This window comes from Drosophila virilis, chromosome 3 (assembly GCF_030788295.1).
Source record: "Drosophila virilis strain 15010-1051.87 chromosome 3, Dvir_AGI_RSII-ME, whole genome shotgun sequence".
In the NCBI taxonomy this organism is placed as follows: Eukaryota; Metazoa; Arthropoda; class Insecta; order Diptera; family Drosophilidae; genus Drosophila; species Drosophila virilis.
Genome location: NC_091545.1, coordinates 24464993 through 24480455, shown reverse-complemented (window position 1 = coordinate 24480455; position 15463 = coordinate 24464993). Strand labels below are relative to the sequence as shown.

General features: G+C 39.3%; 1 protein-coding gene across 1 annotated transcript in view; it reads right to left on the bottom strand.

The window, feature by feature from the left end:
- The window catches only part of LOC116650477 (glycoprotein-N-acetylgalactosamine 3-beta-galactosyltransferase 1), a 122980-nt gene that overhangs the window by 89686 nt on the left and 17831 nt on the right, over positions 1-15463 (bottom strand). The window contains exon 3 of the mRNA XM_070208333.1: positions 10963-11042. The gene's annotated coding sequence lies outside the window, so the exon portion shown is untranslated. The remainder of the gene's footprint in view (positions 1-10962; positions 11043-15463) is intronic.

The following is a 15463-nucleotide window of genomic DNA, read 5'->3' as shown; positions in this document are numbered from 1 at the left end:
AGGTTGAGGCTACTGCGGCTGCGTCTGTGGCTTCTTAGGTGGTAAATTGTTTTGGTCGAGCCAAGAGCCCTCGACAAATTCTGCGAAATTAAGGGCAACGCAACGCAGCAATAAAGAAGTCAATTTATATAAATTTTCCACTCGCCAGGTCTCAAGACTCGGCATCGCACTGCGGTCTGTAGCTGAAATGCAATTTACGAACTGTGCCCGGCTATTGTTTTCCTTTTCTTTCAGTCATTGTGCGTCCGTGTGTGTGTATTTCAAGTGGCTTTTCTTTTCATTTTCCTTAACATTTTCTTTTGTGTAATATCATTTTAAATTAGGTAGCATATGTTTTGCGGTCGAGAGATGCCCGCAACCGGGACAGTCAGTATTCAATCAAAATGATGTTGTTTTAATTTCAAAACCTATTTGCGTAGAGAATTTTTAATAAATGCTTTTTTATGGGCCTGACTTTGAGCTACCATTAAGAATGGCCTGCGGTTCCCGGCCCCGCTCTGCTCTGTTCTGTTCTGTTCTATTCTGCTTGGTTGTGTCCTGTGCTCTAATTTTATTGATGGTGTTACATGTGCAGTGAATTGTGCGGACATTTGTAAACTGTAATTGCAGTTGGGTTCCGCACTCGACGCTCGACTTTGGACAAGACGCAGATGTAGTTGAGTATAAATGCATATGTTTTGCAGGCTCGACTAACTTTGGCCCAAGTAAACGAGCCGGCAGGCAGCTGTAGAAGTGGCAGCTCTGTAGGGAAATGTGTTGAAAGCCAGCCGGGATCGCTTGCCAAAAGGGATTAGATAAATTGAACTAGGTCTTAAATACAAATGTGCCAAGAAATAAACTTAAGACAGATGACCATAATGTGACTTTTGGAGTGCTGAATCGGTTATAACCAAATGAAACACAGCAAATGAAATATTGAGTGTGAGCAAGTGATTAAGTAGCAATGCGACCGGTTACTATGACTAATACCAAGCATGACAGGATTCCGAAATACCCAATTCAAGCTAACGTTGCCCAGACACTGTACACTTCGATGCCGGCCTTATAGGCGGAGTAACCCGTATCCCACAGTTTTTGCACAAAGCCAAAACAATCTAATGGCTACAAAGCTTAAGCTTCAATTTGATAAACGTAAATCCAACAAAGGAAACTCAGTCAACATTTTGGGTAGCGAACCCTCAAAAGTGGCCGCCGCCGGCGGTATTTAGGCTCCCCCTTACCATCCCCTTAGCGCCAGAAAGAAACGATAGAAATGCGAAATCAGAAAGGTGCCCCTAAGCAAATATAAAAGCACATACACACGTGGTTATATGATATTTGCCGTGCTTGGCATTGATTTAGAAAATTTCCCTCGTACGGCTTGTTTGCTGAACGTTGGTTGAGCTTGGGGTTGGGGATGCACTCGGGGAATCCGCAACTATTTAGAAAATTGAGACACCTACGGCTAGAGCGAAGCCGCCAAGTCTATTAGAAGACTGTGTTTAGAAGCTGTAAAACAAAATATTTACACGCGTTTCAACATAAAAGCACTACAGCACGCAAAGGCAGCTGGGACCAAGCCACAGCCGGAGCCAGAACCGGGACACCCACAGGACATGCGAACGAGACATTAAAGCCAAAGGCTCCCAGCGAAACACTTGCCACAGCACAACAGCACCAGAGAACTCCAGAGAAATGGGAATGAATTTAGCCTCCAATGCTAAACATTAAACTGACAGGCGGGCCACGTTCTGGCTGACACCCCCGACTCCCAACTCTCGACTCCCATCGCCCATCGCCCATCTCCCGCGCCTTGGCCCTCCATGTCACGTCTGCTCGACGCTTTTAGTCTAAATAAAGGCATTTAAAAGATTTAGAGCAAATGAACCTAACCTCAAGCATTCGCCGTCTGCCATTTCTCGTCAAGCTTAATGGCTATAGGGCGGTGGGGTTTGGCTGTAGGGGGCGTGGCGCATAAAAACAAAAGACACGCATGTCCTTGTCCGTCTCTGGCCTTTTGGTGTGACACTTTTATGGCAAATTTAAGACACGCAACTTCTTCGCTCGCTTCTATCTATAAATATATTCTTCTGCGTCTTTTTCCTTTTTTTTTTTTTTTGGGTACTTTGTCAGTTGTCGCTTTAATTTCTGGGAGTCTCTTTGAATTTCTCTGGCTGCTTGCCGCTAGCTGTCGCCAGCGTGATGAAAAAACGACGCAAATAAAATGCTGTTGTGCATTTCCTGTTGTCATTTTGACGTATCCGGCGTATCCTGCGTGCATGTAATTGCTTAATTTTTTATGCTCTCCTCTTGATTTCATTTTTATTTATTTTGCCCCTTCGACGCACTTTTATTGGCCTCTGCTGCAGATTTTCGCTGTTAATTTTTGCGCTTGATTCTTATCTGCCCGCCGTTGAAGTTAATTAAGTTATTAAGAGTCCCTTGAGCAGCTCCCAAGCTCAGTTTATTATTATATATGCCTTATACATATGTATATATATATATGATTTTATGGCTGCCACAGCTCCTAGATCAAGTTGCAAGATATTAGGGACTATGACTATAAGCAGAAAACAGCTGTTAAAGCTTTTTAGCTGATTAAATGGGCGTCTCTTAATGATACAGTTTTTATGTATAATTAAATTATGTTCTTTTTTGCATCTGAGATATTTATAATGTGGTCATAAATTAATAAAAGTCTTTTTCTTAGCTAATGGCGTATTTATAGAATGAAATTTGCGTGTAAAGCAATCGTCTGACAATTTGAAATGGGATGAGATCATTAAATCGTATAGCTGCCACAGATATCATGAGCATCAGCATTTAATAGTTTCACTATGCTCGTCGTATGTACTGAATCTTATCAGCATAGGAACACGATATTATATAGCTGCCATATGAATAATAGTGCAACAAGGGGTTCGTATATGGAAAAAAGTATTCTGATTTCCTAGATATTCTCATCTAACGCAGCATTTAAGAGCTGCAGTATACTTATATATCTCCAAAAGTTAAGGGTATCAGATATTCGGCGTGCCAAATATATCCTTGCTCTCCCGTTTAATTTATAATGGAATACATAGTATATATTGCCTAAGCTTCTAAAGTACCTTTTATTATTCTAATGCATAAAAACACATTGTTTAATATTCAATCAGTTTTTTAGTTTTCAAAATATCCGTTTTTACTTATATACTTATATACTTAGTTTTGCCATTATGGAGCAACGCCTACATAGCTTCTGCCCACAACTTGTAATGCAAATGAGCATTAGCATTTTGTGCGTTCTGCTGCTAGACAATGGTATAACATTAAGATGCTCCGAAGCTCTCTGCATTGTTATTCAAAAAAAAAAAGGAACTGTAGTATAGACGAAACCGAGACACTATGCATAATTCAAAGTGTCCGTCAAGTTGTCAAAAACTGCACTAGCAACAAAAAAAAACTGAGCAAAAATTAGCTAGCCAAAAACGTAGTTGGTATAAATTTGATAGAAAGAAACCGCCTGAAGGAATTGGCCGACTCTAATGAAATGCAAGCGAATGAGAAACCGGCTAAAAGACTAGCCAACTGACTGAGTGACAGAGTCGCAGAGTGGCACACAGCAACCCATTCAGCATTCAACTTATTGCAAATGTAAATATTTTGTTTTAATTTTCGAAATGATAAAAACAACTTTCATGCGGGTCCCCCTACCCCCCAACCAACGTTCTCTTCGGCCAACAACTGACAGTAGCAAAACATGAAACATTTTGAGAGTTGAATATATTTTTTACGGAAAGTGACGGTAACTCGAGAGCTCTCATACGCAGTGATATAAAATTATGAGAACTAATTATAGGGGTGCACATACACACACACACACACGAGAGTATGTGTAAAGGGGAGTAGGTTAGGGTTGTGCGTGAGGTGTATCTTCCATACGGTAGCTCTCACTATCTGTGGCCGTGGCACGCAAACGTTCAAGATAATTAACCACTTATGTTTAAACAAATTTTAAGTGGTGCGTCAGCCCAAAGGCAGCCCGGAACCAACGTGGGAATAATCACGAGAGCAACAATATTCTCGAGTTGACAGAAACTCAACGAATATCAAATACACCACAAGCAGCTCTTCGATGGCGTGAAGGAAAAGATAAAAGATACCCTGCAAGCACATACTTATAGAGTTTGAATATACTTATAATTTTAATTGGAAATGCATTTAAAAATCAATATATATTTCAGTTTAATACCAACTTGACATAAAACTTATCTATAGGTTAAATTGTGTTATTATCTTCGCATAGATTTGGTTTTACATAGCTTTCAGTTCAACAACATGCCAGTTATGTGATGCCCTGAGAAAAAGAGTGTGTAATATGCAGGCAAAGGCAATGCAGGACTCTGGACTTACTGCAGCAATGCGGCGAAGTTTAAGTGAAAAACTTTTTGTTTTTGCCGCAAAAGTTTTACAGCATAGCGCAGCAAATTGCAGCGGCTGCTATTACAGCTACAGGGAAAATCACTGTTGAAGTGCGAGAGCGAGGGAATGGAAAGCTGGGAGTGCGGTCGGAAACGGAACCAAGGAATGTTAACCAAAAACAAACAGCAAACAACGCAGTGACATTGATTTTTACGTGCCCCAAGCCCGCCAAAGAGCAGGATCAGGCCACAAATGGCAGCTCAAGGAATCATTAACACGCACCATTTCGTGGGCCTGGGCGTTGGGCCGGCCCTAAGGCTTGGTGCCACGCCCACTTAAGCAGCTTAACGCAGTCGCATGCAAACGGAAGCACATTGTAGCTGCAGGACCCTAAAAGGACATTACACTCAGGCCACATCAGCAGCGGTCCAAAACTACAATGTACTCAGGACACGCAGACAGTCAGACAGTTAAACAGTTGAATAGTTGAATAGTTGCAATTAAAACCAAAGTAGTTTTGCCTTTTTAAAATAGTTTCCTTTTTGGCAAAGTCTTACGAATCTGAGAGGCACTTGGTCTATCTCCCCAGCTCTACTTTGCTCTCGCTCCCTGCTTCTTTGTCTCGGCCTCTTAAGGTCTACAGGGGCAAGTGCCAGAAATGTAGCAATTACTTTAATTATTGGCGGCAGGAAACGGGTTGACAGCCGGAACAGTAACAGAGCTGCACAAGGCGAGCAGAGAGTTGGCCAGTGGAGCATTCCCCATAGATAGTAAGAAAAAGCGTCAAATAACGAGGGCTGTTCGAAGAATATACATAATACTAGCGGGTATTCGCCGGCGTTGCCCGTGGCAGGACTTGTGCTTAAAATTGTAGATATAAGACTTTCACCTAAATCTTTACAATCCCAAGATGATTTTTCAATAAGAACTGAATTTGATTCCGAAACATCACCTATCAAGTCTTCGTAGCCTGTTTACACCAAGTGGGAACGGATATTCCGAAAAGTATAAAAAAACCTTCAAATAATTTCCGACAAATATCTTTAATAATCTGTTTGAAGCTGATCAGAAGGCAATCTTAATAGTTTCATAAAAACGCTTAAACAAGAGAATTATTTAAAGAACAGAGAAACAATCACAAATATATAAATCTTAGATTTACTCTTATTTAATACTATTAAGATTTGCATCGATTCCTTGATTAGCTAGTCCGACGGTATTGAAAAGCATTCGACATATGCAAATCTTAATATATTATCTAAGACAAATCAATCGTAACAGAGCTTTATAGCACACTATAGTTTTTTTACGATCTCTACTATTCAGACTAAGTTCTCAATCAATCCTCCTGCTGCTACTTGAAGGAAACTCTTGCAATTTGCACGTTCGCTTCCACCCGCCGCACGCCCTTTCAATTATATGACCAGGCAGGAAGAAGTAGAGTGGGAGAGGGGTGCAATCTGGCAATCGGAATCGCAATAGCGACTACAACAAAAGTTCATTTCTTTGATTTTTGTCTGCCATTGCATACTTTTTGGCGCCTTGGCGCTGATTTTCGCGTGTTTTTTTTTTGTCTCACCCAGCCTGATGTAAGCGTCACGTAAAAAATTAGTGACCACCCGCTGTTTGTTTTTTATTTTTTTTCGCTGTTCTCTGATTTCTCTTTTCTGTTTTTCCATTTTTTTTTTATTTTTTTGTTTATTTCTCTGATACCACCCAAGGTGTCCGTTCAATGTGCGTTTTTGGCACGCCCTGAAATGGAATTCTTTTCATCGGATCGCACTTCTATTCTTGGGTAAATTGTTTGCACACGTTCTATGCAAACTTTAAGCATGATAAATGAATGTGGATGATTTTTGTTCTAGTTGTTGTTGTTGTTGTCAGACAATTAACTTTTGCCTTTTCACAGAATTTTTTATTGAAATGCATTTTCAACCACCGCGCACGCGACTCGCAACGAAAGCGATTCGATCCTGCGTTCTGTAAAATCTCATAAATAAAGCAGTCAATAATTGTAGGGATAGCTAGGTAGACTGATATATAAGTTAGCCCGCATCCCTCAAAAAAACTGGACACAGTAGCAGAGTTTTTTTTTTTTTGTTGACAGCTTCCACAATAACTGAAAAAATTGAGTCATAATCGATAGTTCGATTTGACAGCAACTAGAAACTAACTCGTACTATGGATATTATTTGAGTTTTTTTTATTTTTTTTCTCGCGCTGACAGGCACCGCCATAAATTGTCAATCAAAATCGTAATTCTTTATAATTTCTGGCCATACACCAAACAAAAGTCAAAGCCCAGGGCAACCCAATCAACGTCTGTCTCCTTCTACAACTTTGACGTTTGCATTGTCGTCTTTTCAATTCGGAGCCAGGGCCAGAGCCGAGCTCTGCAGCCAATTTGTCGGGATTTTGGGTACCAGATAAGCGGCTTAGTTGGGTTATAAATGGAAATTGCAGCCAGGGCGCGTTTCTGTTTATATAAGATGATGATGATAATGACGATGATGATGGCGATGCCGTCCATCGACCGTCGTCTTGATGACGTTGCTTGCATGCGATTTGAAATATCAGATTAATAACTTCGATTGCACTCGGTTGTAAAGAGTAAAGAGAAGAGAGAGAGAGCAAATGAGCACAGAGTGAAAGAGCGAAAGGGGAATCAAGTGTCGACAAAAGTGAAGCAAGGCTCAAGTATTTTCTCCACTCTACCTGATAATTGGCTCACGTTCCAGGTAAATACTCAACGCATATGCGCTGTGACGTGCTTCGGGGTTGGGGTTGGGGGGCTGGGGTTGAGGGGTTGGCGTAGCTGTCGCTCTTGAATACCTGTGGGTGTGTCTGTGGATTTTAATTAAAAATTTTCACTGCGCTTTTGCCATCTGATTTTAACAAAGCCAAACTTGCAGATAGAGTATCAAGTGGATTTCGTCTACTATTAAGACGAGGAAAAACTGCAGTAAAGAGGCACGCCGTAGAAAAATACTTAGAAAGTATTGAAAAGGCTTTATGGGATATCAATGCTTTAATAGAAATTTCAAATGTTGAACAAATAAAAGGTTGCCAGAACATGGCGGACTCATACCAGAAACGTTTTCTACACTAAAACACAAAATAAATTAAACCAAATCAAATATTTTGGATATTCCCTTGGCATAGTAGGATGAATAAGGTTCAAAAATACTATTCAGAATATTCTATATTGTAGTTGCATAAAACAGCAAATATACAAATAAAAGTATTATATCCGCAAGGCTATTCGAAAAAAATGTAATATTATTCTTGCAAAGAGAGCAGCATTTACTCTAGCTTTTTTATTCGAATTCTATACCGAAATACTCAATGTTTGTTTGCAACAGTTTGTTTATTTTTACAAACTACTGCATGATATACCACGATAGACAGCTTGAAACTACAAAACAATTTCAGTAATTAAACATTATCTAAATTAATCCACTTTGGCTGCCCATTCATCAGAGTTGGCCAGCGAAATAAATGGAAACGCTGCCCACTTCATTCAAACAAAATTAAAGTTTTATCACCAACTTGGGAACTGGGCGCACACTCCCAAAGTCACACACACACGCATAAACCAATCAATGGGCACCAGCATCGATCCGGGCCTAACACACTGAAAAACTCAATGACCAGATAAACAGCCACGTCTAAATTAAGAAATTAGTACCAAATAGAAAACAAATTAGGAAAGGGTCCACAGCTCAGTCCCCAGTCCCCCGTTACCAGTTCCCGGTCTCCAGTCCGCCCAGGCCAGCGCAATAAATGGCAGACACACGCACGTAGTCCGACCATGAAATGAAAATCAGAGTGATGGTCAGTTTATGATGGTCCGGTGTTCCGTTGGTCCGTTGGTCCAGGGGTCCGCTGGTCAGCTGTGGTGCAGCCCGCACGTCATGGAACTGATAAGACGGCAAACTCAATTCTCGATACAGCTGCCATAAAAACTGACCACTGTCCGCGGCGTGCAGGAAATAAAGAAAATTTGCTGCTTGATTGCTGAGCAGCATCGTCCCCAGCCAAACCCACAGCCAGACAGCTAGCCAGGCAAATCCAATGCCCAACTGTCAATTGTCAATCAATTTCTTTCAGGCGATAATTTAACTACGGCATATATATTCCGCATTCTATATACAAATACATATCGATAATGAACATTCATGTGACGTGTAGTTTTTTTTTTTTTTTCAAACTTCTCGCTGGCGTGGCAAAAATCAAATGTGCTAAGCTGATTGCTTGGGGACCTCTATGTGGGATGTGTATCTGGATGGGTCTATCTATATATATATATGTGTGTGCGGCAATGACTAAGGCAAATTTTGTGCTGATGCTGCGTGTAATTTCATTGATTAACTTTCCATGCTGATATTCTGCATAATTTCGTGTGCGACAAGTTGTCAAAAATTGGGTTAGGCATGCAACGAGAATGCCCTGGGCGATTGAGGAAAAGTATTTGGGCTTTAAGTATGACATAAGCCATAAGTGAATAGGCCAAGAGATTACTTAAAGCCCGTAACTTAACTTTATTAATGTAACCAAACACGTCTCTAATAAATATATTATTAATATTCGTTTAAGGCAACCTTCTGGATCTCAGCTAAACGCAACACAACATTTTTGAGCTTGGCTTTTTGTACCTCAACACGCTAAATGGTTAACTGAACTTTGAGTTATTTAACTTTATGTACCCTTATGTACTCCTAATTATGACATAGAATAGCCCAAACGATATCACAAAGCCTTTAGTAATATTTGGGCCCTCTTTTCGAACTTATCGGACATTGATTTGATTAGCTGCATTAATGTCCAACATAAAAAAAAACTTGGCTCATATTCGTATGAATAAGTTTATGTTCAATGATTAATTTTCGACAACAAAGGAAATGTCATAATAAATCTTTATCAAATGCTGCGGAAAATATGACAAATTATAAGCAAAGTCCAAAGGCATAATAAATCACCAAATCAAATGTGAGTTGAGGCCATGAGAAAATTTGCTTGACAGCAATTAGAAATCATTTAATTGCAGCAACAAAGTCATAAAAAAGAATTTAATTAGCTGCGAAGGGGCGCAGCATCAGTCACGCAATCGTTCATCAATAACAATCATCAAGTCTGATGTTTGGTGAAATTTACATTATTTGGCCATAAATTAATGGACTAATCTTTGGCATAGGGGTAGCCCATTAAATGGAGCGTCAATTTGAATTTGATTGCTTAACGTTAAAGCACGAAGAACTTGAAACACTTTAATGCTGTGACAGGCCAAAAATCAATAGGCAACAGAAGTTGCCGAATATCAGAATGCAATTTGCTAAACCAACACCTTTCTGAATGTCCCATCTTCCGCTCACAGTCTGACTCTCATCCTCTCTGTATCCCTGGTTGATTTTGAACAAAATTTCGTTGCTTTTGGCAAAAACCATATTTCATTCGCTGCCAGTCAAATCGGACAAGCTAACAGACAGATGGACAAACAGTCAGAGCCGGCCATCAGCGCCAGCCGAAACTGTGGGATAACTGGGAATAACTTCCAATAAAACATACAAAGATACGAACGCACTGTGCACACCCGTATAGATACGAGCGAGTACCCTTGCTTACATACAAACCGACCCACAACACCCATCCAAAAGTAATTTAACTCCACTTCAAAACTCCAACCGAACTCCAAATACGTGGCAAGCAGCGGCGCTTGGCTGCTGTCACTGATTTTCCGCTTCATATTTTTACATATAACATATATATATATATATATATATATATATATCTGTATATACACAATAAAGGAGTATATATCCAATGCCTCTAGAGAGACTGAAACAGTCGTGAGCTGAGCTGAGCAAAAAGTCGAGATAAATTGTGTTTATTTTTGTATATACCAGATATAATATAAAGGCGGCAGGCTGGGACAGATTTTCGTTGAATACTGCACATGTATGTAAATTTATTTATTTTTCATCTTTTTTTTTCCTTTTGCTCCAACCAAATGTGGCAAGGCTGGGAATATTCTTTTTCTTTAGGTGGCTTGTGTCTGGCCCATGTTATCTGCGTGCGGGATTTGTAGTTGACGTGAAAATTGTCAAAGGGCGCTTAAAGTCTTTTGCTCGCCTGTTGTTCTTGTTCAAATTAAAGAAAATGTTATTTTTAGGCTTGACAGCCAAAGGATTGAAGTTGGGATTTGCTCTACATAGCACCTCAAAGTGAGGGGTTGGTGTTGGGGTTGCATTTGACATGCTAATGGTTTGTTGGGGTGCCAGGGAAAATGCAGTGAAAATTGCCAAGAGACGCCCTCGTATACAATTACCGAGTTGTAGGTTCTCACGCCTGACACATAATTTACAGGAGCAGGCAAGACGAGAAAAATGAATAAAATGTCTAGAGGGAGTTTTTAAAATGGGACAAATTGTGATTTATTAAAAAAACTTGTAGAGTGTCACCTAGCTCGGTGCTCTGGAAAACATGAAGCTAACCCGTCTGAACTGCCCCAACACAAACATTAGTATACATTTTACATTTCTTTATATATAAATAGAAATGTAAATATGAGTATTCACTTACCCAGAAATTCACAAAATCATGCATGATTTTTTATATTGCCTTCAATTTGTGGGAAGACAAGTGTTAGACAAATCCACACACTGAAAGAAAAAATTTGTTATGTTTGTACATGAGAATCGCATAGTAAGGCCATATTTAACGAGAGTATGTTTTTTTTAGCAGCAATGCAGCGTGGGAAGCTTTTTAAAATGTTATGTAATATGCAAATGCACATACAAATGTATACAGGCATACATAAATACATAGTTAACATAGTCCGGCGTTTCCCGGGCCAATTTGCATTTTTATATTAATTAAATTATGTTTCCACCAATTTTCCGCCGATGAAAAAATAAAATTTGATATGCAATTTATACATTTCTTGTTCAATAAAGAATTATAAAGTTAATATTCTCGACAAGAGTAATATTTCAAATTTTCATAGAGATCATATAAATGATTGCCGAGTTATGAATAGATATTGTTGTCCTACCATACCGAGCATTACCATTTCCCTGTCCTGTGTGCTACTCAGCAAGTGTATCCAGTAAAACACACTCACATTTCGCTGATTCCGATGTCTTGCTTTTATGAGTACTTTCAACATTCCACACGCCCCACGCCAACACGCACTTGTTTTATCGTTTGTACTATCACATTCCTTTCTTTCATAACAATGGGGCCAGTCGGGCGTCCAGCACATTTCGGTGATTTACATTGATAAAGTTAATGGAATGGAATGCGTGTGCGCTTGCTGACTCGACTTCAATTCCGATTCTCGACTCCGGCTGCGACTATGATTCCGGCTTGGAGTGCAGAGCATGTGCAGAAATTTGCATTTCTTGCCAACGTCACACGCCAAACGGAAGTTGTATACAAAGAGTTGCACTTAAAAGCTACCCAGAAATGTTCCCATTCATGTCCATAGCTTGCCTTTTACATGCACACATGCAATTTTTATGGCTTGTAAGCTGGCTGCCATTTCAGACCATCGAAATGGTACTCTTAAAAGCTACCCCCTTGCCTAGTTAAGCAGCCCTAATGCCAGCCAGCCGATATGGGAAAGTGTGATATTTTTAGCGTGGCGTTTCTGTTTTTTCGGCTACTCCAGAAAGGAAATGAAATGCGCCTAATCTAACAAATTTTCGTGCTAATTTAGGTCAAATGCGGATTTGCATAAATTTGCCGGTTACCGTTGCCACCTTATCAAAGTCCATTAGAGGCTCACGGCTCGGCACAATTTATTGTGCCAGTCCAAGAAAAGCAAAAAATATAAAATATTTTCTCGGCATTTAAGTCATACTGACACATGACAAATTCCACATGAAAATGCCGCACCACTCCCGCCTCAACCAACCCACAACAGGCGCTACGATGGCAAATGTCATTAGGCTAAACACCCAACACTTGTGCCAAAGCGGTTCGGGAATGGGATCGCCAAATGGAATTTTGTCATAATTGTTGTTGCTGTTGTTGCTTATGTTATTATTATGCTGCTGGTTTTATTGACATATTTTCGTGCAAAATTTCACGCTCATGCATATTTAAATTGGCCCAAAAACGTATAAGACGACAACGAAGCTTTAAATACTCTTCAAGAGGCATAATGTATATAAATAAAATATGCAAAATTATAGAATTAAGATATTTAGCGAAAGTCTACGCAATATTTCTGACTTCTATTTGGGTACGTTTTTTAGTCTTTTCTTTATTATTATTATTATTATTATTATCATTATTATTATCATTATTATTATTATTGTTATTATTATTATTATAATCATTATTATTATCATTGTTATTATTATTATTATTAATTTTTATTATTTTTTATAGTTTATAATTTTTTATCGTTTATTATTTTTTATTGCTTATACCTTAACACTACTACAATTTATTTTTAATGTATATTCTTTTTTATTTTATACTATAAAACGGCCATTTAGCGGTTCTTATTAAAATAAAATACTTGTTTAATTGCGATTGCAGTCTTTATTGATAAATATAAATAATTACGATTTCATAGAGTCACATACAGTGCAAAATATTGCCTATACCCATTGGGAGGGCATTTTGCTGTCAAAATGGGTTCGCGGTCGTTTGTGCTATCAGCGCAGCTTTCCCATGAAATGCGCTTACTAAATAAGTCCCCTTATTAAATATTACCCTTGGATAGCAAACACGGAATGCTAAAACAGCTGATAGCGCCATGCTTTCTCTTATATGTACTTTGCACTTTGCAGCTGTCCGGAGCGCACATCAATCAAATGTCATGGAGAATTTAAAGCAAGTATATGTTCCTAGTTTTATTATTGGACTCAAATATTTTTGGGCGTGTCCCCTGCCATGCGGACGCAATGTGGCGCTTGTAAGTGCAGAGTTGCGTGCCGAGACATGCAGCGCACACGCCTTGTTCGCTGCCAACGCCTCGCATCAAAGGTGTAAAAAGGGGCGTGGCCAGTGGCACGAGGCCAGCCGTTGACGCCGTGGGGCGTCCAGTCGGCAATTTGCTTTAAATTGTTGCCATTTGTTTCGCATGGCGCTTAGCACAAAGCCAAGTCGCATAATATTTCTTTTGTTTGAACCGTTTTTTACGTATGGTACAAATTATGAAAATTGCTATGGTACAAATTGGTGGTATGTGGGGTCAAGGGTGTGGATATAAAGATTGTTATATTTAAATGCACATAAATGATTGGAGCTGGTCATTCAAGGCAATTAATTGGGTGTACAAATTAGAGCAACAATTTTTCAAAAGATATCCAATTCCCAATGCCTGATAAGATAATGAAGCGAAGGTCCTTGCATGTCTCTAGAGTATTTAAATATAAGATTGTTATATGTATTTAAATGCATATAAATGATTGAAGCTGGTCATACAAGGCAATTGCTTGGGGAGAAAATTAGAATACAATTTTATAGAAATTATCTTTTGAGACCTATAAAGCCTGCATCAATTTTAAACATTGAGTGCTACATTTTTACACTTTTTATATGCTTGATAAAACGTAAAAATGAATGAAACCAATAAATTTTCGTTGATTAAAGCACATGCTCCATATAAACTATGCTTACAACCACAGTTGAATGCACCCATTTATGAGAAGTTAACCTCGGCTGACCTGGCTCTGGTTTTTGGCTGCTCTGCTTGTGACCTACTGTAGGGCTCAAATGCAATTTCCTTTCTCAATTTTTTATATGCACTTTAAGCGCCTTTTTACATTTCAATTTCCAGTGCAAAAGGGCAACCACCACGTGCCACCTGCGCAGTAAGCATATAAAAATTAATATTTTACAAGTAGCACAGAGAAAAAAAACTGGGCTGAAGAATTCAACTGCAGTTGAGACGAGGTCGCTGGCTTTGTTATAATGCCGGGCCAGAAGCTAAAGAAGCTGGAGGAGCTCTGCAGTAGCACTCAGTGCAAATCCAAATGTGTGCTTAAAAATGCATGAGAAGTCAGTGTGCCGGAAAACTGGTCAAAAGCGCCACCAAAAAAAATATATATATATATGTATATATAAATGTATGTTCCAGGAGAAGAAGTTTATTTTAATTTAAGTTATAAATTATACGAGTGCCTTTTTAGTTTTGTTGTATTCCCGTATGGCACGTCCTGGCGCCAGAGACATGAGGCCGCCCACAGCGCGCGACGCTGGCATTGTCCGAGCAACATTTTTGCAATTGTTCCAGAAACCGCAAACGGACATTATGTTAGGCTGGGCTCAGCCATAAAACGCACAACAAACAAATCAGAAAATGAAAAACAAGTAAAATGAAAATCACATAAATTCAGAGAAGAAAAGTTCTCACGCATCGCCTAAATAGATTGCTAGATTTATATGCACATACACCTGTGGTTGGACTTGGGTCTATGTCCCCGCAATGATCTAACAATAGGAGTTGCCCCTAAAACGTGGGCCACAGCCGCTCGAACAACAATGGACAACAGACACACAGACGTCTCGTGGTGCAGCTTCAGCTGAAGACAAAGAACAAAACAAAACAAAATAATAATTTCTCATTTTCCATTTCTATTCTCTATTGTAACACTAGTTATGCGCCGTGGCTGCCACAAGTTGCACGCAGCTTGCTTGCCACTTCTGCTTAAAAATGGGTTTGACATTGTCACAGGCATTAAGTGTTGGGCCACAGGGCCACAAAGGGCCTACGAAACTTGCGTCTATTCGAAAATATCGCGTTAAACACACGTCGATCTTTTGTTAGGATCGTGTTATAAAATTGATTACACGCACATGCCCTGCACACAATGGACGGTGCACAAAGAACCAGCTAAACATTAAATTTATTATATGATTTCTATGAATATCAAAGCAGAAGAAACATGCTTTACCAAAAAAAAAACACTACAACTTTATGTTTCAGCTGAGTTAAAGCGGGTGACGATTTCTGTATTCATTGCTCATGCATTCAAAACTGTGCGTATCTAAACAATCTTAACTGACGCAATTGCCACCTAAAATAATGCTGCATTTACTCTGCAAATGGCCTGAGACATTAGTT